We start from the raw sequence: 24172 nt of genomic DNA, 5'->3' as shown, positions 1-24172 counted from the left end.
GAATCTTTCTGCCTCGCACACCAGCTCGGGCTCCTTTCCAGTCAGAGAGGTGACATTCCATGTCCCAAGAGCCAGCTTCTGCAGCCGGGGATCAGACCGCCAAGGTCCCTGCCTTTGGCTGCCGCCCAGCTCACATTGCACCCGACCCCTTCGGCCCCTCCCAAGGTGGTGAGCCCATGGGAAGATATATATAAAACACACACATACTGTTATACATACCTGTCGCCATGGACAGTTGGTGTCCCCATAGTCGTACACAATTTCTTCTCCTTTGTTTATTTTTGTGATTGCAAAAGCACACAGATGTGGTTTTTTCTGTTTATCCAGTATCTGTTGGTCATATAGGCACAGACAATAAATAGTAGGAATTACAGTCATCAACAGTAATTTTTCTGTCTGACGGTTTCAACAGTGTATACATATATATTGTTACTTACTATTCTAATTTTGCTGTTTGGCTTTATGTGATCATCATTTATGAATCTTCCAAGTCTTGCTGTGTGCTTGCTGCCGTCCACGCTGTATAGGGGATTTATTGCACTTATTTAGTCTTTGTTGCATTTCAGCGATATTATCAAACATAGCTGAAGCATCTATAACTAAATGATTCATTCAATTGTTCTTACCAGAAAATCCGTCCCCGGAAAGAGTAAAAATACAGAAATGCTGCATCTGTATCTGAGTATTGTTTGAACAGGGCTTCTCCTTCTGAACCTGTCACGTGCCTTCCAACGTATTCAAGCAAGAACTCTCCTGTGTCAAACGCACCTCTTGCATTAAGGTGCCCCCGGCTTCCCGGTAACGGGTTTGTTTTAGCCGGGTTCGGAGATTCGTCCGTAATCTAACCACCCGAGTTAAATTAACTCCACCGGAATCAATCTAATTTCTGTACGACGCCAATCCCTCTCAAGTCACCCGAAGCTCGAGCCGAGTAACTCAATTCGAGGCAAGACTTCGAAGTGACCGCATCGTATTGATGGCTCCCCGCTAGTGTTTGAAGTTCTTATTTTGTTACGGATATTTTTTAGATGTCTTTGTTAAGACCTCAGGGATTCGTTTGTATAGCGCACCCAAGCACTAGTTTTGCCGAAGTAAATGTTGATATGGGTCCGTTCCACTTGGTCGCTCATGCAGCGAGCCGACCAACTTTTTCATTCGAAAGAGAATCGAATTAATAAAAGTGTGACAATAATAGCATTTAAGAAGAAAATTAATGCACTTTATATGATTAATTCCAACTTCTCATACGTAGATCTAGCACTTCCCCGTCGGAGTTCTTCACCCCACTTAATTGCTTTAAAAAGAATAGCGACTTTCTTAAACCGAATAAAAATGTCGTGCTCTATTTAGATTTGCCCAATAATTAATTTGGAAGGCAAGTCTATTTTTGATCGTGTCCCATTTAACTTTTGACGCGGCCCGACAAATTTAGGAACTGGGCCGCGCCCGACGGACAATCGAAATACTTTTATCCTCCACCAACTTCACTGATTTATTTTAATCGTCGTCGTTATGTTATTTAGAGGAAGTAATTTCTCAACCGAATTCACTTTTAACGAAATCAACTCTTCCGTTAAATATTTACGAAAGTTATTTAATTCTCTAACTTGCTCAGAGTTACTTTTTACGCGGCCCGTCAAAAAGGGGAAGCGGGCCTGAGCCTTTCAAATAGTTAAATAACTTTCCGTTCTACACAAACCAATAATCTGATTTAAACACTTCCTTTAATTTATTCAGACGAAACAACTTTTGAACGGATCGAAATTCACTCGTGGCTCAAATAACTACGGAAGTTATTTAAGTCTCTAACTTGTTCGGAGTTCCTTTTTACGCGGCCCGTCAAAAAGGGGAAGCGGGCCTGAGCCTTCGGTTGCATATTCAGTACAAATCCGCGCACAACGAAGTAAGTAATATACAAAACACATTTATTGAAGAAACATGGAATAGAATTACAAATCTCAATTACTCCAGAAACTGAACAATTTCACTCACTGATACCCGTGTTAATAAAATCATTCAATCCCAGAACAATTCGATTGCAAAACACAGTTCATAAAAAAGGGAAGAGGTAAATACCAGCTGCGTGCTATTTTTGGTGGAAGCAAAGTCGAGTGATCAGTTCGATCTTGCTTCTAAAATCCAAATTAAAGAAACAGGCTCGCCACGAGGAAGCCGGCGGCCCGATGACTATTTCCCCTTCTCGCTAAAATACATAAAAACGGTTATCCTCACCTATCTCTCCTATATAGTTGTCCAGTCCAATCTTTGGGAGTAAATCCAAGTTAATTTCAGTCCAGCGATCCTGCGTCTCACACAAAGATCTTCGGGACTTTGGAAAAAATCTTGAAACTCCTCCGGGCCTCTTCACGTATGAGCGCTCTTTTTGGGGGAAAAAGCCCTGAAGCTGCTCCTGCAGGACCTTTTATAGACCTCTCCGTCCCCCCCCTCCCCTTTCTTTTCTCCTGTACTTTCCCTATAGGGTAAGACTGCCCAGTTTTCCCTATAGAAGGGACTGGCCAGCTTTCTCACGCCTATAGAGGGACTGGCCAGCTTTCTCACGCCTATAGAGGGACTGGCCAGCTTTCTCACGCCTATAGAGGGAACTGGCCAGTTTCCCCACGCTTGGTTATCTGTGGCCTTCAGCAGCTGTTTCCGCCCTGACCACGCAGTACTTTCCACCAAATGCACAGCTAGTGGTAAAACCTTTCACTTCCCCTTTTTTTCTCTTTCTGTTACATAAAAATAACTTTTTAAAGTTACGCTTCAATTAACTCTGAAATAAAAATCCAAACCCTTGACCTACTTTTCTAAACAATTTATGTCACGCCACTATTCTCATAGTGACGGGTCTCTTGATCGAATTGACAAATGATATTGCTTAAAGCGGTTACAGTATACATTTTTAGCCAAGCCAAGAAATCAAAAATAAAAATCACATTTGTGCTTCCCCAAACAATTTTTGTCACGCCACTATTCTCATAGTGACGGGTCTCTTGATCGAATTAACAAATAATATTGCTTAAAGCGGTTACAGAATACATTTTTAGCCAAGCAAAGAAATCAAAAATAAAAATCACATTTGTGCTTCCATGCGTGACTCACACTCTGACACCGTGCTACTCTTTTATTTCTATTTTACCATGTTTAGCTTATTGGCTCCTCTTTTGGTCTCACGTTTTGGTCTGGCGCCATCTTTTGGACAAATTTGGAATTTCAGCTCTGCCAATTTATTCCTGTGAACAATCCATATTCTACCATTTGCACCATCTCTACCCCCATGTTACATGACACCTGCCTCCATGTTTTTGGTGGCAATTATTCCATAACCTGAAAAATGTGAGTATTTACATTTAATTATAGTATGATAAAAAAAAAAAAGTTTTGCATAGCAGACCCGTAGTAGAGCCTTAAATTCTAATGTGATAACATACCTTTCTCTTTGTTGATTATTCTTTTTTGAAATGTGGGTTTATCTTTATCAGCAGAAATGAACTCCAAGGCTTCCTTTTCAGGGCAGATCCTTCTTGGTCTCATTTTCTGTCAAAATTGACTGCAAGCAGGGAAAAACATTAACTTGTTATACAACACCAATGCACCTTTACATACAGACTAACACTGCTACGTGCAATAACTATTTATTATTTACTTCATGTACATACTTCATTCATGATAATATAAATACTTGCATTATGCATACTGTAAATAAGATCTTTCACGTTAATTCTTAGACTTCCTTCATACTTTTTTTATGTTCGTTATGTTTTTCACCAGAAAGTAGCCGCAATTTCATTGCACCATTGTGTTGTAAAACGACAATAAAGGGCACTCTATTCTATTCTACTTTTTTATCAAATAGGTTGTCTACCTTTACTATTAATTGCTTAATACTTTACTAAGAATATGTAACCCTGTGGACCTTACCGCTCTCTTGATGCTCAAAAACAGGTTTGAGGGGTGATTCTTGGTGCACAGTGCTCCAACCAGTAATGCAAACTGCAATGAGGCCAGTCGTATTTATATGGTCCTGCCTGCTCAATGCAAATGAGGACTGTCTGTTTTCGACCTACATACCAGGTTGAATGTAACGACCTATTGACGTTGAGCATTACTTAAAAATTTGCATCAACGTAGAGCAAGGCTGGAGGTGACGACCTGAGCCCTCTCTTCCACTCAATCGAAACCAGACTTTACCCACTTCTAACTTCTACGAAGTCACAGTTAGAAGTGTGGCTTCTAGTTAACTTCATGCTGTGCAAGGACAAGTTGAATAAGGAGTATGCATTATTGGTTGGAGCACTGTGTGTTTGTGGACCTTTTTTTGAGCATCAAGAGAGCGGCGAGGTCCACAATAATGCACAATTGGTTGGAGAAGTTGAATAAGCAGTTTGCATTATTGGATGCAAACCAATTGTGTATTATTGTTGACCTTACCGCTCTCTTGATGCTCAAAAGCGCATGTGGTGAAATTCCACAAAGTAGGATGGGCAAACACATTCCAGTAAACTATTAGTGTCAATTGGGCTCTCGAAATGGCAGGGAAAAGATGCACAGCAAAATGAAAATATGTATATGAACACAGGACATTTTTATCAGAGTGGGAAAGTTTCTATTTTTTGTTGAACGTGATGGCAAACCATTCTGCCTGATATGTCAGACCTCAGCGCATTTCAAAGATTCAAATCTTCAGCGCCATGCACTTCAGCTCACTCCATGCTAACATTGATCAGGCGTCGAACCCGCAACATCATGCTTAAGAGGTGGACATGCTAACCACTGCGCCATTATGTCAACGTGTAATAACTGTAAGTCTACTGATCAAAACAGCGGTTACTATATGACGTCGCTACGTCGTGGTCACGTGACGCAGACAAGACGTCAATGGGCGGACCTTCCTCCGAAATTAGAATCCGTGGGCAGAGTTAACTTGTTTAAAAGGGAGTGGGCAGAAGAAATATTTAATTTATTGAAATCTATTTTGAGTGCACACCATTATGCCAATGCATAACAACTGTAAATCTACTAAACAAAACAGCGGTTGCTATATGACATCTGCCACGTTGTGGTCACGTGACAGACGTGACGTCGATGGGCGGAACTTCCGCCGGAATTCAAATCCGCGGGGAGAGTTAACTTGTTTAAAAGGGAGTGGGCAGAAGAATTATTTAATTTATTTAAATCTATTTGGAGTGTGCGCCATTATGTCAATGCATAACAACTGTAAGTCTACTAAACAAAACAGCAGTTGCTATATGACGTCTGCCACGTCGTGGTCACGTGACGCGGACGTGACGTCGACGCCTACTTAACATCCCACCGATCACAGGACCCCTCGGCTGCATATCCGCGCCCCCTTCCAGACCAATCGGATTTGCTACACGCAAAAACGACACCAATGGGCGGAACTTCCGCCAAAATTTAAATCCGTGGGCGTGGCTCGCAACAGGAAGTAGGAAAATGGCGATGTTGACAAAGACACAGCGGATGGTAACATACGACTAACAAGAGAAATATTTTTATTTTCTGCTTGCAACTGGACCGTCCAGAGCGTACACGGTAAGTACAACTCATCGTTTTTAAAAAGAAGTACTTTTGTTGCCCTGAAAAGCGAGTGAGTGTGGCGTTTGGGGGGAACGTCGAAATTCGACGATTCATTCTGGTCAACGGTTGTAAATGATTGCGTTGATTAAAAAAGAAAACTTGATGTAACTCTACTTTTAACTGCCGTTTCAGATAAGCGGGTATTACGTCGCAGTCATGTGCCGCGGATATGACGTAATTGGCGGAACTTCCACCAAAATTCAAATCTGTTGGCGCGATGGCCATGAGCCACTGAGCAACGACGATTATCAACAGAAATATCTTTATTTTCTGCTTGCAACTGGACCGTCTAGAGCGTACACGGTAAGTAACACTCATTTACAGATTTACGTTTGTAATAGCAGAAGTGTAGCCGCATTGCATTGTACGTGTGAATATTGGTCGAGGCGAAATGTTAAGGTTTAATTTCATTCCTTTAGGTTCCACGGTGTTTGTTGGCTGTAAGTTTTCCACTGCAAGAAGAGGCTCGTATCATTGACCAGGAGCGAGCTACAATGGTGAGTAGCCATAACATTTATGTGAAACACTTCCTATTTCATGTCTAACAGTACTTGATTTAACAAATAACCATAAATAAATACAGTGTGGACACTGAAGTTAACATATGTGATTATACTGCCTAATCTGTCACCGAGTATATTGTTGCAAAGTAATATAAGATCCAAAGTTGTAATTCAGAATAGTTTTCAAAAGAAGGCCATTAGAATTATATACAAGTCTGATTACCCTGAACATAATAACAAGCTATTAATTCAATCACAAATTCTTCAATTCAAAGATTTAGTAGATTATCAGACAAATAATGTCTAACAGTAATTGATTTAACACATCACGATAAGTAGATTGAGTGTGGGCACTCTCAAGTTAACATATGTGATTATACTGCCTAATCTGTTACAGAGTATGTTGTTGCCAAGTAATGTAGAATAGATCCAAAGTAGTAATCCAGAATAGTTTTGAAAAGGCCATTAGAATAATAAACAAATCTGATTACCTTGAACATAATAACAAGCTAAGTGTTTAATATGTCCTATGAAGTTAAAATTGGGCACCATCATGTGGTGAAATTTGAAATTGCATCACATCCAATTTTGCCTGGGAACAAACAGATTAAATAAATCTTAGTTTTGAGTAAGCCACTCCTTCTCAAACAAGTAAACTCTGCCCATTTTGCGCAGTAGATGTTCTGTTAATATCTAGTATTTATACAAAATATTTATTTATTTATTTATGGCAAAATACAATTTCAGCAAATCCAATTTTGCCAGGGAACAAAAATAGATTAAATAAACTAAATAAGTCTTCTTCCCATTAGATAAATCAGAAAAGTCTGTCTTGTAACCAGTCCTCTTCAAACAAGTAAAGTCTGCCCATTTTGTGCCGTAGATTTTGTGTCTATGTCTAATATTTATACAAAATCATAATTTAAACAACTTCTTTCCTTCATTCACTTTGGAAATTTGGAATTGCAGCAAATCGAATTTTGCCAGGGAACAAAAATAGATCAATTAAACTAAATAAGTCTTCTTCCCATTAAATAAATTAAAAAAGTCTGTCTTGTAACCAGTCATTTTCAAACAAGTAAAGTCTGCCCATTTTGTGCCGTAGATTTTGTGTTTATGCCTAGTATTTATACAAAATCATAATTTAAAGGACTTCATTCCTTCATTCTCTTTGGAAATTTGGAATTGCAGCACATCAAATTTTGCCTGGGAAGAAAAGTAGATTAAATAAATTTAATAAGTCTTACTACTTCCAGTTAAATAAATTAAATACGTCTTACTTGTTCCCACTCCTTTTCAAAAAAGTAGTTTAAAACGAGGGCCCTTCACTCAACCTTTAACCCATTTATTCACCTTCTAGGCTAAGTGTTAAAGGCTAAGTGTTAGAGGCTAAGTGTTAGAGGCTAAGTGCCAGAGGCCAGTTTTTGTGGGCTGAAGTTTTAGTGGGGTTAGTGTGAATACAATCCAAAAGAATACAACAGAATACAATACAATAGAATATAATACATAGATTAAATTCAATAGCTCTTACTACTTCCCATTAAATAAATTAAATACGTCTTACTTGTTCCCAATCCTTTTCAAAAAAGTAGTTTAAAACGAGGGCCCTTCACTCAACCTTTAACCTCAACCCCGCACGTCACATTGTGTTGTATCTGTGAATGTTGGTTGTGGCCAAATGATAGTTTTCTTTCATTCGTTTAGGTTCCACGGTGTTTGTTGGCTATATGTTTTCCACTGTCAGAAGGATGAAAATACAAAGTACAACGCTTGGACGTGGGCGAAGACGTCACCGGTGAGTCCTTCCTTCCTAATTATTTACCTTCTAAGTGCTCGAGGTTAAGTGTTAGAGGCTAAGTGTTAGAGGCTAAGTGTTAAAGGCAACACAATACGAACAACACAACACAATACGAACAACTCAACACAATACGAACAACACAATATGAACAACACAACACAATACGAACAACACAACACAATACGAACAACACAACACATTACGAACAACACAACACAATACGAACAACACAACGATACTGCACTGAACAACACGATACCGCACTGAACAACACGATACCGCACTGAACAACACCATCCCGCACTGAACAACACCATGCCGCACTGAACAACATGATGCCGCACTGAACAACATTATGCCGCACTGAACACCATGCCGCACTGAACAACACCATGCCACACGGAACAAAACCATCCCGCACTGAACACCATGCCGCACTGAACAACACCATGCCGCTCTGAACACCACCATGCCGCACTGAACAACACCATGCCGCATTGAACAACACCATGCCGCACTGAACAACATTATGCCGCACTGAACAACACCATGCCGCACTGAACAACACCTTCCCGCACTGAACAACACCATGCCGCACTGAACAACACCATCCCGCAATGAACAACACCATCCCGCACTGAACAACACCATGCCGCACTGAACAACACCATGCCGCACTGAACTGAACAGCACAATGCCGCACTGAACAACACCATGCCGCACTGAACAACACCATGCCGCACTGAACTGAACAGCACAATGCCGCACTGAACAACACCATGCCGCACTGTACTACACCAGGCCGCACTGAACAACACCATGCCGCAATGAACAACACCATCCCGCAATGAACAACACCATGCCGCACTGAACAACATTATGCTGCACTGAACAACATCATGCCGCACTGAACAACATTATGCCGCACTGAACAACACCATGCCGCACTGAACAACACCATGCCGCACTGAACAACACCATGCTGCACTGAACAACACCATCCCGCACTGAACAACACCATGCCTCACTGAAAAAACACCATGCCCCACTGAACAACACCATCCCGCACTGAACAACACCATGCCGCACTGAACAACATTATGCCGCACTGAACAACAATATGCCGCACTGAACAACATTATGCCGCACTGAACTACACCATGCCGCACTGAACAACACCATGCCGCACTGAACAACACCATGCCGCACTGAACACCATCCCGCACTGAACACCATGCCCCACTGAACAACACCATGCCGCACTGAACAACACCATGCCGCACTGAACAACACCATGCCGCACTGAACAACATGCCACACTAAACAACACCATCCCGCACTGAACAACACCATGCCGCCCTGAACAACACCATGCCGCACTGAACAACACCATGCCGCACTGAACAACACCATGCCGCACTGAACAACACTATGCCGCACTGAACAACACCATGCCGCACTGAACAACACCATGCCGCGCTGAACAACACCATGCCGCGCTGAACAACACCATGCCGCGCTGAACAACACCATCCCACGCTGAACAACACCATGCCGCACTGAACAACACTATGCCGCACTGAACTACACCATGCCGCACTGAACAACGCCATGCCGCACTGAACAACACCATGCCGCATTGAACAACACCATGCCGCACTGAACAACACCATGCCGCACTGAACAACACCATGCCGCACTGAACTGAACAGCACAATGTCGCACTGAACAACACCATGCCGCACTGTACTACACCATGCCGCACTGAACAACACCATGCCGCACTTAACAACACCATGCCGCACTGAACAACACCATGCCGCACTGAACAACACCATGCCGCACTGAACAACACCATGCCGCACTGAACAACACGACGCCGCACTGAACAACACGACGCCGCACAGAACAACACGACGCCGCAGAGAATAACACAATACCGCACAGAACAACACAATACCGCACAAACTGTTTTAGATAATAGTCAATAGGCGGAACTCACGGCAAAATTATAATCCGTGGGCGTGGCTTGCAACAGGAAGTAGGAAAGCGGCAATGCTGGCAAACAAGACACAGCGGTTACTAACACGACTACTAACAAGACAAATATTTTTGTTTTCAGCTTGCAACTTGACCGTCTAGAGCGTACAAGGTAATTACAACTCATTGTTTTGAAAAATATGTTTTTTTTGTAGCCCTGAAAAGCGAGGGAGTGTGGCGTTTGGGAGGAACGTCGAACTCGGCGTCTGCTTCCAGCCACAGACGCCAAATTTCGACGATTATTTCGACTGGTCAACGGTTGTAAATTATTGCGTTGATTAAAAACTTTATTTAACTCTACTCTTAACTTTGCCGTTTCAGATATGCGGGTATTACACCGCGGTAATGACGTCAATAGGCTGAACTCTCGCCAAAATTCAAATCTGTGGGCGCAATGGCCTTGAGCGAGACAACGGATACAAACACGACGATTATCAACAGAAATATCTTTATTTTCTGCTTGCAAGTGGACCGTCTAGAGCGTACACGGTAAGTACAACTCATTGTGTTTAAAAAGATTTACGTTTGTGTAGTTTGCGTTGTATCTGTGAATGTTGGTTGAGGCTAAATGTTAATGTTTAATTTCATTCTTTTAGGTTCCACGGTGTTTGTTGGCTGCAAGTTTTCCACTGCAAGATGTATCACGCTTAAAAATCCAGCCACGGTAATGTGTATTCCTGGGGGCAGAGCACCCGACAAAGAAGCTAACCTTAGGCCTAGTCAACAGTGTAGTTCCAACAACACAAGCTACTCGGACATAGTGATACACGTTGGCGCCAATGATGTTAGGATGAGGCAATCAGAGATCAAAAAGAAAAACAGAGCGAGGACTTGTGATCTCGCCAGAAAGATGAGTCGGCATTGAATATTTGTCTCTGGCCCCCTGCCTGGGAGAGCCACTGATGAGAGGTTTAGTAGATTAGTCTCCCTTAATTGATGGATGGCTGGGTTCTGTAAAAAGCAGGGACTGTATTTTATAGATAACTGGTCCTCCTTCTGGGGCCGCCCCGACCTGCTGAGGAAGGACGGCCTTCACCCTAACCGTGAAGGCGCCTTCACTCTTTCTAGGAATATAGATTACTGTTTGAGCCACTCATGACAGGTCACTTTAAAGCAGGCCAGGGCACAGGTGATTAGACCACCTGTGAGGATGGGTTTGGAGTCTGTTAAGTTAAAGTTAACTAGCGCTAGGCTACTCTTTCAGCATACACATAGCTCCTCGTGTAGACTAGAGCGCGACAGTTTAAATAGTGCTGCAGTACACATAAACACACTTTCTACTGGGGTAGTAGACAAATCCAATCACTCCGTCCCGACCGGTCTTGCTGATGAAACGGTGCCTGTTTTAGATAACTTCACATGTGTAACAAATATTCATCATCAAATTCCCACGGTCGTTTCATCCCACCCCGCTAATAAACTTTTGAGAGGTGATGTTAGGCACAATTTTACTCGCATCCCGTTTAAAAATCCTTCGATAGATACGCACCCTGATCGACCGATTACACTTAAACTCGGTTTTATGAATATTAGATCGCTTCATACGAAAGCAGTTCTCATTAATGACCTTATCATGGAACATAATCTAAACGTTTTTGGTCTTTGCGAGACCTGGTTAAAACCTAATGAACTGCTGCCACTTAACGAGGCCTCGCCTCCAAATTTTGTGAGCTCGCATGTGGCGCGTCCTCGAAAAAAGGGTGGGGGTGTCGCCCTCATCTCAAATTCTGAGCTTAGATTTAGGCCTCGCTCAATTCACGTATTTAAAACATTTGAAGTTCTCATTGTGCGAGCCACTGCTTTACCGTCATTCTATCTTGCTGTTATTTATCGTCCACCCGGGGCTTACTCTGGCTTCCTGGATGAAGTTTCAGAATTTGTGGCTGATCTAGTGACAAATGCAGTTAATATAGTTATCATGGGTGATTTCAACATCCACATGAATTCACCGTCAGAACCACTGACTTCGGCATTTCTGACTTTAATCGATACGTTTGGTTTTATGCAAGCCGTACAGGCAGCAACGCATAAGAATGGAAATACCTTAGATCTGGTATTATCCCGGGGACTAGCAACCTCAAATATAGCAGTACTGCCATACACTACTGTTCTGTCTGATCATTTCTTAATAAAATTTGAAATTTTAGTTCCTTGTCAAAGACAAGAGAGCATTCAGAATTATAGCAGCCGTAATTTTAACTCCATGACTGCAACTGCGCTATCTGAGTTACTGTCGCCGGCAACCGCCATGTTTCCCGCATACAGCGGCTCTATTGATAATCTTACAAATGAATTCAATGCGACATTATTAAAAGCCATTGACTCTGTGGCGCCGCTACGTCTGAAAACTCGCCGTAGATGGCCAACTCCGTGGTTCACAGATGAAACACGTACGCTTAAACAATTATGTAGAAAGCATGAGCGCAGATGGCGTTTAACCAAACTTGAGGTTTTCCATCAGGCATGGAAGGACAGCCTCCTGAAATATAAAGATGCGCTTATCTTAGCAAAAACTCGTTATTTTTCGCAAGTCATTAATCTCAATAAAAACAATCCTAAATACCTACTTGATACAGTGGCAAAGCTAACTCTGCGCCGGCCGACCCCCGATAGCTCCTTCCACTCAGCTGACGAGTTTATGAAATTTTTTGCTCAAAAGATTGAGTCCATTAGGGACGAGATCAAGAATACCATTCTAATCGCTCCGCCGGTTACTAGCGCTGGGGATCATGCAATAACCCTCTCAAATTTTAAAAGCGTGTCCCTTGAAATGCTTACAAAATTGGTTAGTGCGGCTAAACAAACAACATGTTTACTCGACCCGCTTCCAGCCAAACTACTTAAAGAATTATTTCCAATTCTAGGACCGTCCGTCTTAAATGTAATCAATCTGTCTGTTTCCTCTGGGATAGTGGCAACAGCCTTTAAAACCGCCATTATTAAACCGTTACTTAAGCGAGCAAATCTTGACCCGGACTGTCTCAGTAATTATAGGCCAGTTTCAAACCTCCCATTCATAGCAAACCTTCTTGAAAAAGTAGTAGCGCAGCAGCTTATTGATTACATGATCCCTAATAATCGATATGATGCTTTTCAGTCTGGTTTTAGAGCTAATCATTCCACAGAGACAGCACTTGCTAAATTGACTAATGATCTCCTCATAGCTATGGATTCAAATACGTCGTCTGTATTGTTACTACTCGATCTTAGGGCTGCCTTTGACACTGTAGACTTCGATATTTTATTAGGGAGTCTTAAAAATTTTGTTGGTATCTCAGGGTCAGCACTCAGCTGGTTCAATTCCTATCTATCAGACAGGACGCACCGTGTGGTCCATGGCAATACGTCCTCTAAGCTCTATAATGTTACGTGTGGTGTCCCACAGGGATCGGTACTCGGACCGATTTTATTTATTATTTATATGATTCCGCTTGGGGACATAATACGTAAATATAATATTAGTTTTCAATGCTACGCGGACGACACCCAGTTATATATGCCATTATCGATGACAGATCCGCGGGACTGTTGTAATCTCGAGGCGTGCCTTGCAGAGATCAAGCAATGGATGTCTCTCAACTTCCTTCATCTTAACCCAGATAAAACTGAGATGTTGATAATTGGTCCTACTCGTTATCAACACTTATTTAAGGAAACCACTATAACTATAGATAACCGTGCTATCACTCAGAGTGATACTGTAACTAATCTCGGGGTAATATTTGACCAAACGCTCTCCTTTCAAAAACACATTAAGAATATAACCAGGATTGCGTTTTTTCACCTTCGTAATATTGCTAAGATTCGTCCGATCCTCTCGACCGGGGATGCGAAAACTATTATACATGCGTTCGTCACGTCGCGCCTAGACTACTGTAATGTGTTATTCTCTGGTCTTCCTAAGTCCAGTATCAAAAGTCTACAGTTAGTGCAAAATGCCGCTGCGAGGCTGCTCTCACGGTCAAGAAAATTTGATCACATTACCCCAATATTAGCCATATTATATAATATTGGCTCCCGGTCCATTTGAGATGTGACTTCAAGGTTCTTCTACTAACCTATAAATCACTGCATGGCTTAGCGCCTTCATATCTCGTCGACCTAGTCGTTCCTTGTGTTCCGTCTCGTAACCTTCGTTCGCAAAACTCTAGTCTTTTAGTTACACCGAGGGCCAAGAAAATGTCTGCAGGTTCTAGAGCATTCTCTATTCGGGCTCCAGAGCTTTGGAATGCCCTACCAATGGATATTAGAGCTACTACCTCAGTAGAAACATTTAAGACACGTTTAAAGACACATTTCTATGAGATGGCCTTTAACTAACTTGTGATGGCCGATTTGGCCGGAGTTTGTGTTGTTCTCTCTGCCCACCCCCTCCCTGGCTGGGGAGGGGGTTAGGTGGCGCAAAAGCTGATAGCGGCTAGCTGGATTCTCGGGGACCAATTCAAGATGAAGAAACTGCAGCTCAACCTCCTTGAAGACACTGCCAAGACAATCGAGGGCACCTCCGACATCCATTTTTTCATTGATTTTCATATTATGTATTACTTGTGCCCTCTCTGCATCCATTACAACCTGGTGATCCTGAAAGGGGGATCCTTCCATCTGTGGTCCCTTCTCAAGGTTTCTCATTTTCCCCTGGCAGGGGTTTTTTTAGTTTTTCCTTGCCCTTTTGGGAGCTTATGATCAGGGGATGCTTTGAGAATAATTGTCAATTTTTGGTTATGTGAAGCCCTTTGAGACTCTTTGTGATTTAGGGCTATACAAATAAAGTTCACTTGACTTGACTTGACACTTCCTGTTGGGGTTTCAGCTGCGGGCTTGGTCCTCTGGAATTGATCCTCATTTTCCTGTTGTAATTTGCATTAACAAAACCATGACAATTGCCGACCGTCCCAGTATGAATAATTACACCCTAACGGTAGGAGCAAAAATCACGAGTGTGTTCCTCAAAGATGTAGATAGTTATTTTGTAGCCTCCACAGGAATAAGCGGTCAAACTAACAACTTGCTCCTTATGCCTGAGCAAGCCGCAAAGATGGCTAACACCGGTTGCATTGCATGTATGGGTCCAAGACCTCTTTTGAAAGTTGTACCTGCAAATGTAGTTCCTAAATGCGCTGTTGTTTTGATGCTGAACTCATCCATATCACCCACTCATGACTGTTCAAAATGGGATAGTATTTATCCTGTTTCTTCTATGACAAAACATAAACCTCTTTTTTCTCCTAATGTTGCTAGTTACGTAATTACGTTACGTAATTTTACGTGCATTAAATTACCGTAATTTCCGGTGTATAGGCCGCACCAGCTAAAATTCGGGAATATTTTAATTTTTTTCTTACATAAGCCGCACCGGACTATAAGCCGCACGCGCACACGTTTTTTACAATGAAAGACAGTACACAGAAAAAGTTTTAATAACATACTTTAACATGTCTTTCTAAACATTGCCTGTGACGCAGCAGTGATACCGCAGCAACACGGAAGTGTGCACCCGAGTTATTAACAAAGAAATACTGGACACAGAAAGCTTTTTTAAAGTTTTAATAACATACCTTAACATTTCTTTCCAAACACTGCCCGTGACGCGGCAGTAATACCGCAGCAACACGGAAGTAACACAGCACTAATAGGGTTTGATTAAATAAAACATACCGGTAAAAGTCACTGAGACGCGGCGGTAACACAGCAGCAACACGGTAGCACAGCACTAACAGGGCTGGTTATAAAAACATACCAGTAAAAGTTAAAAAAAGAGCCGTCTTTATCTTCCTCCTGTGCACTGAAACCATCCACTTCTTCCTTCTCAATTTCCGATTGGAATAGCGTTAGATATCCTTCGCCACACACTTTCTCAGTATCTCTTTTGTCGTCGTTTTTATCCATTTCTTCTAGCATTTTCCATGATGAGGGTCTGTTCATGCTAATCTTATTCATGCACAAAGCGCTAAATTACATTAAACTAGCGAGCGACACGTATAGCTCCAGAGGAGACGCGACCACGAAATAAAGAAAAGGGTGCCGCAACACAATGTCATCAACATCGACTGCCTTTAGCTTAAAAGCGGCATCATATGCATTTCTTTTGTCCCCCATAATGATGGTTTGTGTATAAAAGCTTCCTTTCAGTAATGTCCGTCTTCATCACGTTCTGCGTGATGCGCGAAATGTTGTAAACACAAACTAGCACGTCCTCTTTGGCGCATTATCTCTCCTTCGTCTGTCTCGCTCTTGCTTCCTGCTAGAGCGCCCCCAGGAGGCCGGAGGCCGTAAAAATCCATAAGTACGCCGCGCCGCCATTTAAGCCTCAGGGTTCAAAGTAACCTTCTGAATAAAATGCATTAAAAGTTCACATTCAGTACAACTTGTTTTTGGTGAGCAAAATGTCAGAAGAATTGAATTAAAATGCTGATTGACTGGGTTTTAATACAATGCAGATGGTCCAAACAGCGCCACTGCTTTGCGTAATCTGAGTCAGATGGCAGAGTAAGAGAGAGGGTTTAGAGCACAGGTGTCAAACTCAAGGCCCGGGGGCCAGATACTACACCCGTTCGGAAACACTCCAAGCCGGTTCCTTCAAAATCTTGGGTTGCTACATGTATTATAACCCCAAAAATGTTTTCCTTAGTTATTAGTCATGTGTGAGGAACAAGTCGAATTTCTATTCATGCATTGATATGTAACATTGTTTTTTATATATTATAGCCCCCCAAAAAACTAACTGATGATGATGATTTTTACCAGTTTTTATGTTGTGTTCACTCAATAAAAAAAATTTACCTGATGATGATGATTTTTACCTGTTTTTACATTGTGTTCATTCAATAAAAAAAAAAATCCACGTCTGAGTGATTCATTAACTTTAGCACACGTCAGTATTTGTCACAACAGTTGTAACAGTGGCCGAGAAAATGTGTCTGGAACTCTATTATGATGCTAAAAATCCAGCAAGTTTTGGGGGTCCACAACGCCTTCACAAAGCTGCGCTATCTAAATGTAAAAACATAAATATTGAGAAAGTGAAGGCTTATCTGTCAGAACAAGATACCTACACATTGCATAAACCTGTTAGAATAGATTTCCCCAGAAACAAGGTTTTTGTCAGAGCTTCTTTGAGACAATTTCAAGCTGATTTATGTGACATGCAATCTCTATCAGATTACAACGACTGGTACAAATTTATACTCACAGTCATTGATGTTTTCAGCAAACGTGCATATGCACGTGTTTTAAAAAATAAAACATGGGCACAGGTTGCTAAGGCATTTGAATCTGTCTTGTCAGAGAGTGGAAAGCCTTTTACGCCTTCAAACTGATGATGGTAAAGAATTTTTCAACAAGCAATCTCAGAAATTAATGATTCGGCACAAGATCTTGCATTTTTCTACGGCATCGGATAAGAAAGCACAAACTGGAGAGATTTAACAGAACATTAAAGACACGCATGTGGCGCTTTTTTACTGCTAGAAATACACGCCGATATGGCGACGTAATTCAGGATTTTCTATCTAGCTATAACAACAGCCATCACAGTAGCATCAAAATGGCCCCTAATGACGTAACTACGGAGAATAAAGACGAGGTTTTCCGTAATATGTACACAAGCGCTCATTTGTATGGGTCTAAAAAGATGTATTTTGCACGTCGTAAGAATTTCTAAATCAAGAGGTATTTTTGAAAAAGGATGTGAACAGTCCTTCTCTGACGAAATTTTCACAACATCAGAATGTGTTCAACATTATCCACCCGTCTATAAACTGACTGATTACGATGGCGATGACGTGAAGGGGACCTTTTACGAATCCGAGCTGTAGAAAGTGACAATAGAAAAAAAACACAATTTTCCGCATCCAGAAAATTCTTAAATCACACGTTGTGTCAGGCAGACGTGAGCTTCTAGTTCAATGGAGAGGATGGCCCTCGAAATTTGATAGTTGGGTCCTGGCTAGCAGTGTTAAAAACATCCGAAATATCACAAAACGTTCATTCTGTGACAAAAGCAAGATGGGCGAAATACAGAAAGGGTTTTACGTAACAATAGCATTAAATGCTAGCAAGCATCTCTACCCTGCTAATACCATTTCAGAATTTAAGGTGGCGTTAGCTCAGCATATTGACTTAAAGGGCTCGTGGGAAGTAGCCATTTGTGAAATAACGTACGTCAACATTTATCTCGACGTTCCTAAGAAAAAACGAGTATTCTACTTTAAAATGCCAAAAGCATTAGAACAAGAGACGTTCAAAGATAATGAGTGTATTTCTGACATCCCACAACTAGTGAAAATTCCAGGAGAAGTTTACAACAACCTCGAATCCTTGTGTTTGGATATCCAAGCTCAACTCACAAAAGCGAGTGATAGAGTAATCGGCGTACACTACAAACCTCATATTCATAGATTCCGGTTTAGCGGATCTGACAGCTTCAAAATTATATTTAAATCTCCCCTAGCGCATATTGTGGGAATGAATCATGATCAATGGTTGACTCTTAAAACTGACGGCGTTAGAGCCCATCGACCAGCTGATTGACGAGGTGGGCGTTACCATCTTTTTATCTACACCGAACTAATGCATCCTCAAGCCGTGGGGGATGCTGACGGTTGTTTGCTCAGAACTATACCCGTTGACGGCAAATTCGGAGAAATCATAAATAGGACATTCAACCCGTTTTATTATTTAGAAGTGAAAAAGCACCACATCGAAAACATCAGAATCAGTATAACGACGAGCCAATTGATTTTAAGTACAGGAAAGTCGTCCTCATTCTGCATTTTAGACCAAAGCAATAAAATGGTTATGTTGGTCACACAACCTGATCTATACCGATTCGTCAATTATTGCGAAACTCAAGTAGGTGGATCATTCCTTGGCTTTCACGGCAGTCTGGTGCAATATGGACGGGGGCTGGGCTCTATTTTTGCAAAACTCTTTCGCTTCGTAGCACCAAAGTTCAAAAGTGGTTTCAGCCTTGCTAAACTGCACCGTCAAGCTGCTGCTAAGAACATTGCCACGGATGTGGTGGGGCGCGTCATCGAAAAAATTAGACGTAAACCGGACGCTGGACAAGAAGGCATGGGCCTGGTAGTTCTCTCTCGCAGATCTCGGAGACCCGTTGGAAGGAGAGTTAGAAGCGTTAAAAGGAGAGGTTGCGCTACCACACCTAAATCAATCGGTAAAAGAAGGCGCGCAAGGAGGAGGACGGACATATTCTCTTAAAAAATGGCCCTCCTACATTTCAAGTCGCAGGAGTGTACTTTAAGCGAATTATGTATTTTTTCACCCCCTTAGACACAACTGTCCATTGAACAAGGCCAATATGTAGACATTCTCCCATTATCAGCAATAGTAGACCAGGGCCCGATTGAATTTTTTATCCCCGGAGATGGCTCAAAATATCTAGATCTGTCTGATACACTACTACATCTTCGTTTAAAAGTAACGCATTCGAGACAGGAGCAATTTAGCCCCTGACAAGGCTGTGGGCATCATAAATTTTCCATTGAATACCATTTCAAGCCAATTAGATGTGACATTGGGAGATAGGCTCATTTCACAATCCCGCGCAACCCACGCATATAGATCTATGATAGAAACATTGCTAAACTTTTCAAAGGATTCGTTGCAATCGCAATTTACAGCTGGGATGTTCGTTAAATACACTAGGGGGCGCATGGATTCAATTGCTTTCGAAGGGGGTGCGGTCAACGAGGGTCTAGTGGAGCGCTCTCGTCGGATATCTGCATCACGTGAATTCCACCTAATGGGACCGCTTCACGGGGATATTTTTTTTCTGCAAACGACATCTGCTAAATAGCGTGGACCTGCGTTTGAAGTTATCCCGTGCTACGGACGATTTCTGTATCATGAGCGCCGTTGACAACAATGCTTGTCTCAAGATACTAGGAGCGTCCTTGTTTGTCAAAAAAGTAACGGTATCACCGGCCGTAGCTCTTGGGCACGCTGCTGCTTTACAGAAAGGGAACGCTTTATACCCTTTAACGAGAGTCAACATTAAGACATTCTCCATACCCCAAAACCCTAGGATTTGTCATTATGACAACCTGTTTCTAGGCATATGCCAAAACAAATCGTGTTAGCCCTGGTAAATCACAATAGCTTCATCGGTCGAACAGATTTAAACCCTTTCAACTTTCACCACCACGACATTGAGTTTCTAGCTCTGGGTCACGAAGGCCGGCAGATACCCTCGAAGGCTTTTCAACCCCATTTTGCCGGAGGAATATCTACACGTGAATTTCATAATCTGTTAACCGCCACAGCACGCTATTTGAAAGATCTACCTCTGTGCATAGATCAAGAAGATTTTAATCAAGGCTACTCGCTTTTTGTTTTCAACCTGAACCCTGGAGATGATTCAGGGGCCCTATCGTCTGTCAATAACGAAGTTTTGAGATTAGAGCTACGCTTCCATAACCTCCTCCCCCACACAGCAACCCTTGTTGTTTATGCAGCCTACGACTATTATTGAGATTAATTTCAAGAGAGAAGTGCTGATGGATTATTACCAACGAGATGAACAGACGTGAATTGGATAACATTATGACTCGTAAACAGGGATAACTGTTTGGCGGTGTTTATGCATCAGACGAGATCACTGACATCACAGACACCCCCCAAGCATTACATTGTGAACACCCATCCTAGACATCTACCTGGTGAGCACTCGCTGACTGACATTAGAGGCAGACGGCACGGCCTCATTTTTTGTCCCTTTGGCTGCGGTTAGTGAACTCGTCAAAAAACCGCAGCGACCGGGACGGATGTGTGGGTGTCAAACCGCATGCTCATTGCATAAGTTTAAAAAAATGTCATGAATTCATGTTAATGTTTTTCATGTTAATCTATTTTTATTCAATAGAATATTGTTAACGACATTTACATAGTCAGGTGTGATTTTTGTTACCTATTCATACATATTTTTTTCATAATACATAATACACAAAAAAAAATTCTCATATCTAATAATTAACCCACTTTAGAGCTGCAGAGGGTTTCTGTTAGAGATTTGCTCACTCCAACTTATTTTGCAAGAACCACACGGTAGACAAGCAAGTCCTTTTTGGCACCTGCAGGTGGAGAGTCCATTCGTCGCTGTGTGTGCAGCGATGATCGAATGGAGGTCTGAACTCTCCACCCTGCAAGGGCATATTTATTAAGAGAAACAGAGTGGGGGTTGAGAGTTGACAGGTTTGGTGAACCCCCGGCCTCTGGTAAGATCAGAGCAGGGGGTGTTTTACGATGTTGTGGGAAACAGAACAACTTTGATTGCTTCCTCTGCAGCTGGTCAATCAAGCAGAGGAAGCAACCACTTTATTTTACTGCGTTGTGAGAGCAAGACAAGATTGGTTAATCATTATAGTCTACATTCCAACATAATCCTACGATAAAGATAACCTGGAAAACCCTAACAGTTTCTTTCTTTTTTTCTTGTTTTTACCGCTTATAATTTTTCCGTAATAAATGTTTTCCTCTTCATCTCTACCGTATTTTAAACGTTTAAAGTCAGAACGAGCCAGTGGATTCGAGATGGTTGACTCGGGCAGGTTGAGCAGGGCTAGCGTTTGTAGAAATTCCGTCCATCCTACCGGGGTGCCGCCTAGTTTTTTACCGCTCACGACGAGATGTTTTAACAAATCGCTCATATGAGATCCTTTAATAAGATTTCCTTTAAATATAAATTTGCTACGAGGCGACTAGCCTACTTCACCCGACGATAATTTTCTCAACACTTAGGAAGCGTTACCACGATAACGTGGTCCGATAGCGTCTAGAATGTCTGGCCATTCTTCATCATTCATCTGTTCTTTAGTCTTTTTCCCATCCGTCTCTTTGTCGTTTTCAGTGATGACGATGTTGTGGACTTTTTGTTCTTCCGTTATGCTCAGTGTGATAGAAACACTTTCATCATTCTTTTGTTTTAATAACCCCCTGTAGCATTGCATCAGGGCCTGATACATTTTGATCTTATCATATTGATTTAATTGTTTTTTCCAACACCTGTTTCATCTCTCCATCTCTCTACTGTATCGCGGATGGTTGGCTCCGGTCGAGTCAGCCGCTCTAATTGATATGGGGAAACAAGGTAGATTTTCTGTGCCATTTTCAAGCTCATTTTTTTATTATTTGCTTATGAGCCCCCCTACAACACTTCCCAATACAGGTGCAAATGCGGCCAGCAGCAATAATATGAAGCCACCCTTCTGAACCAGCACAGCTCTTTTCTTCTTCAAAGTGTTTTTTTTATCAGCCAAAAAGCAAATATTCTTTTTCTGCTTTTTAAGTTTCTTGTACTGCGATGCTTTTAGAGATAGATGGCCTCTTAGAAGATTTAGAGCAATCCCACACAATGCTTTTAGTAAGCTCGCAGAAGCTCTGAGGAATAAGTGTTTACGTTTGGCGGGCTTGCAGGTAAACAATGACTTGAGTAAGGCTGCGTACCTTTTTAAAAGCTTCGTCATCCTTTTTATTGTTTAGGAATATAAAGACTGGGCCACTGATTATGTAGTATGCCTGTTGGAAGTCTGTATTGTTCTGGACACGAAGGTGTCAAATCAATCAGTAAATACCCGTGCGGATGCCGTGTTGCATCTTCAAAACACTCCAGGAAGAACTTCCGGTTGCTGGAACAAATTTGATAAGCCAGAACATTCAACTGCAATTTATCGTGCGGATTTATGAACAAAACCAAATAATTACTGTTTAGACTTTACCCTGATGGAAGACATTCTGTGTTAGCATTATGACGCTTAAATTCTTATGATGCCTATATTGTGTAAAAATGCGGACCACTTCCTGATTGTCTGAAGCTTGAAAGATGACGTCGTCCAATATCAGCAAATGGCTTTAATGCGGAGGGAACAACTTTTCATCGTCAAAAGATTCAGGCAATCCTTTGATAAACACAACATCTTTATTCAGAGATTTGACTTCATCATACAACGGTTGATGGGATGTATAAACCCAGACAATATTATCAGGCTTTTGTCTCATAACATGTTCGTCATGTTCGAAAACGTTTTTCACAAAAAAACGTTTTTCCACAACCGCTGGGACCGCTAAATATACAGGAATAAGGTAGCTCGAACCTAGGATCAAATTCGACTTCTTGCAAAGACATTTTGCACACATGTACAATGATAGATACAAAAAAGAAAAATTCGAAAACCGAAAGGAACTGTGTAACCTCTCTCGACTCATCAACGCTTGTCGTACACAACCCTGAGTTTTTTGGTGAATGAAATATTTTTCAGATGAAAGCCTCTTTTATATCGTACGATGTTGTGCTGTGGGACACTGAGCACAGCTTTGTGTACACCTTCGGCGGCAATGTACCCTTGAACCAGATCAAGCATGCTATCTAAATTAGTGTTTTGACTGCTCTCGTGAGATTGTGTAATCCCCTTAACTTTCATCACGGTTTGCTCACTGTTTCTCAACCTGTACGTGTAAGTTTTTGGTCCTGCGGATACAAATTTGGCAATGCTGTCATTCGAAAGCTCGTCTGTCAAATTGCCGAGATAATCTGCTAAAGAAAGAACACTTTCACCGGGCAAAGCTGTATAGCTGATACTGTCCGTATCCGCGTATAAAACTCTATTCTGCAAAATTTCCAAATAGCCACACATCTTCAAACGGGCATAAGATGTTGTAAAAGATGCCGCGGCCACATTTGTAGTTTTTGACAATGGCGTCTCGCTGTGTGTTTGGAAACAATACTGCACCATTGAGCGTTTCTTGTTAAGAAAGTGGATGAATTTCACATCATACAGGCCTGAAAAAAGAAGGTAAAAAAATTCATGTTTTTGTCACAACCTATGTGATTGGCATGTTCTCACGCTGTGCAAGCTTACCCCAAAGATTGTTAAAACAGAGTTTTGAAACTTGTCTTTTTCCCGGATTTACAGCAATTTTGGAGGGGTCCTATTGAATATTTTGATGAATTCTGTAATCCTCAATACAGTGGAGCCTCGGTTTTCGAACGTCCGGGTTCTCGAACAAATCGGTATTTGAACAATAAATTCGAGATTTTTTTGCTTCGGATGTCGGACGAAATTCGGTTGTTTAACCTCGCGAGATGAGCCAAGGGGACCCGCATGCCAACTCACTCCTTTCGTTATTACGTTCTCGTTACTCTGAGGATTGCATCAACTCTAATCATGCCTCCAAAGGAAACAAGTGGGAGCAGTAAAGCCATCCTAAAACACAAAGACGC

General features: G+C 41.8%; 1 long non-coding RNA gene across 1 annotated transcript; it reads right to left on the bottom strand.

Annotated features, from left to right (window-relative positions):
• Window positions 1–204: 204 nt before the first annotated feature.
• Window positions 205–4780, bottom strand: LOC148390114 (uncharacterized). Its single transcript, XR_015861790.1, has 5 exons — window positions 4657–4780; window positions 3432–3550; window positions 2233–3327; window positions 438–519; window positions 205–330 (listed from the first exon to the last, which is right to left on the bottom strand). It is a non-coding gene; the product is annotated as an uncharacterized LOC148390114 (long non-coding RNA).
• Between the last annotated feature and the right edge of the window lie 19392 nt (window positions 4781–24172).

The sequence above is a fragment of the Syngnathus floridae genome, chromosome 12, assembly GCF_059516105.1.
Source record: "Syngnathus floridae isolate MCC-2025c chromosome 12, RoL_Sflo_1.0, whole genome shotgun sequence".
Classification (NCBI taxonomy): domain Eukaryota; kingdom Metazoa; phylum Chordata; class Actinopteri; order Syngnathiformes; family Syngnathidae; genus Syngnathus; species Syngnathus floridae.
Note: the sequence above shows the minus strand (reverse complement) of the source record. Positions and strands in the feature narration are given on the sequence as shown.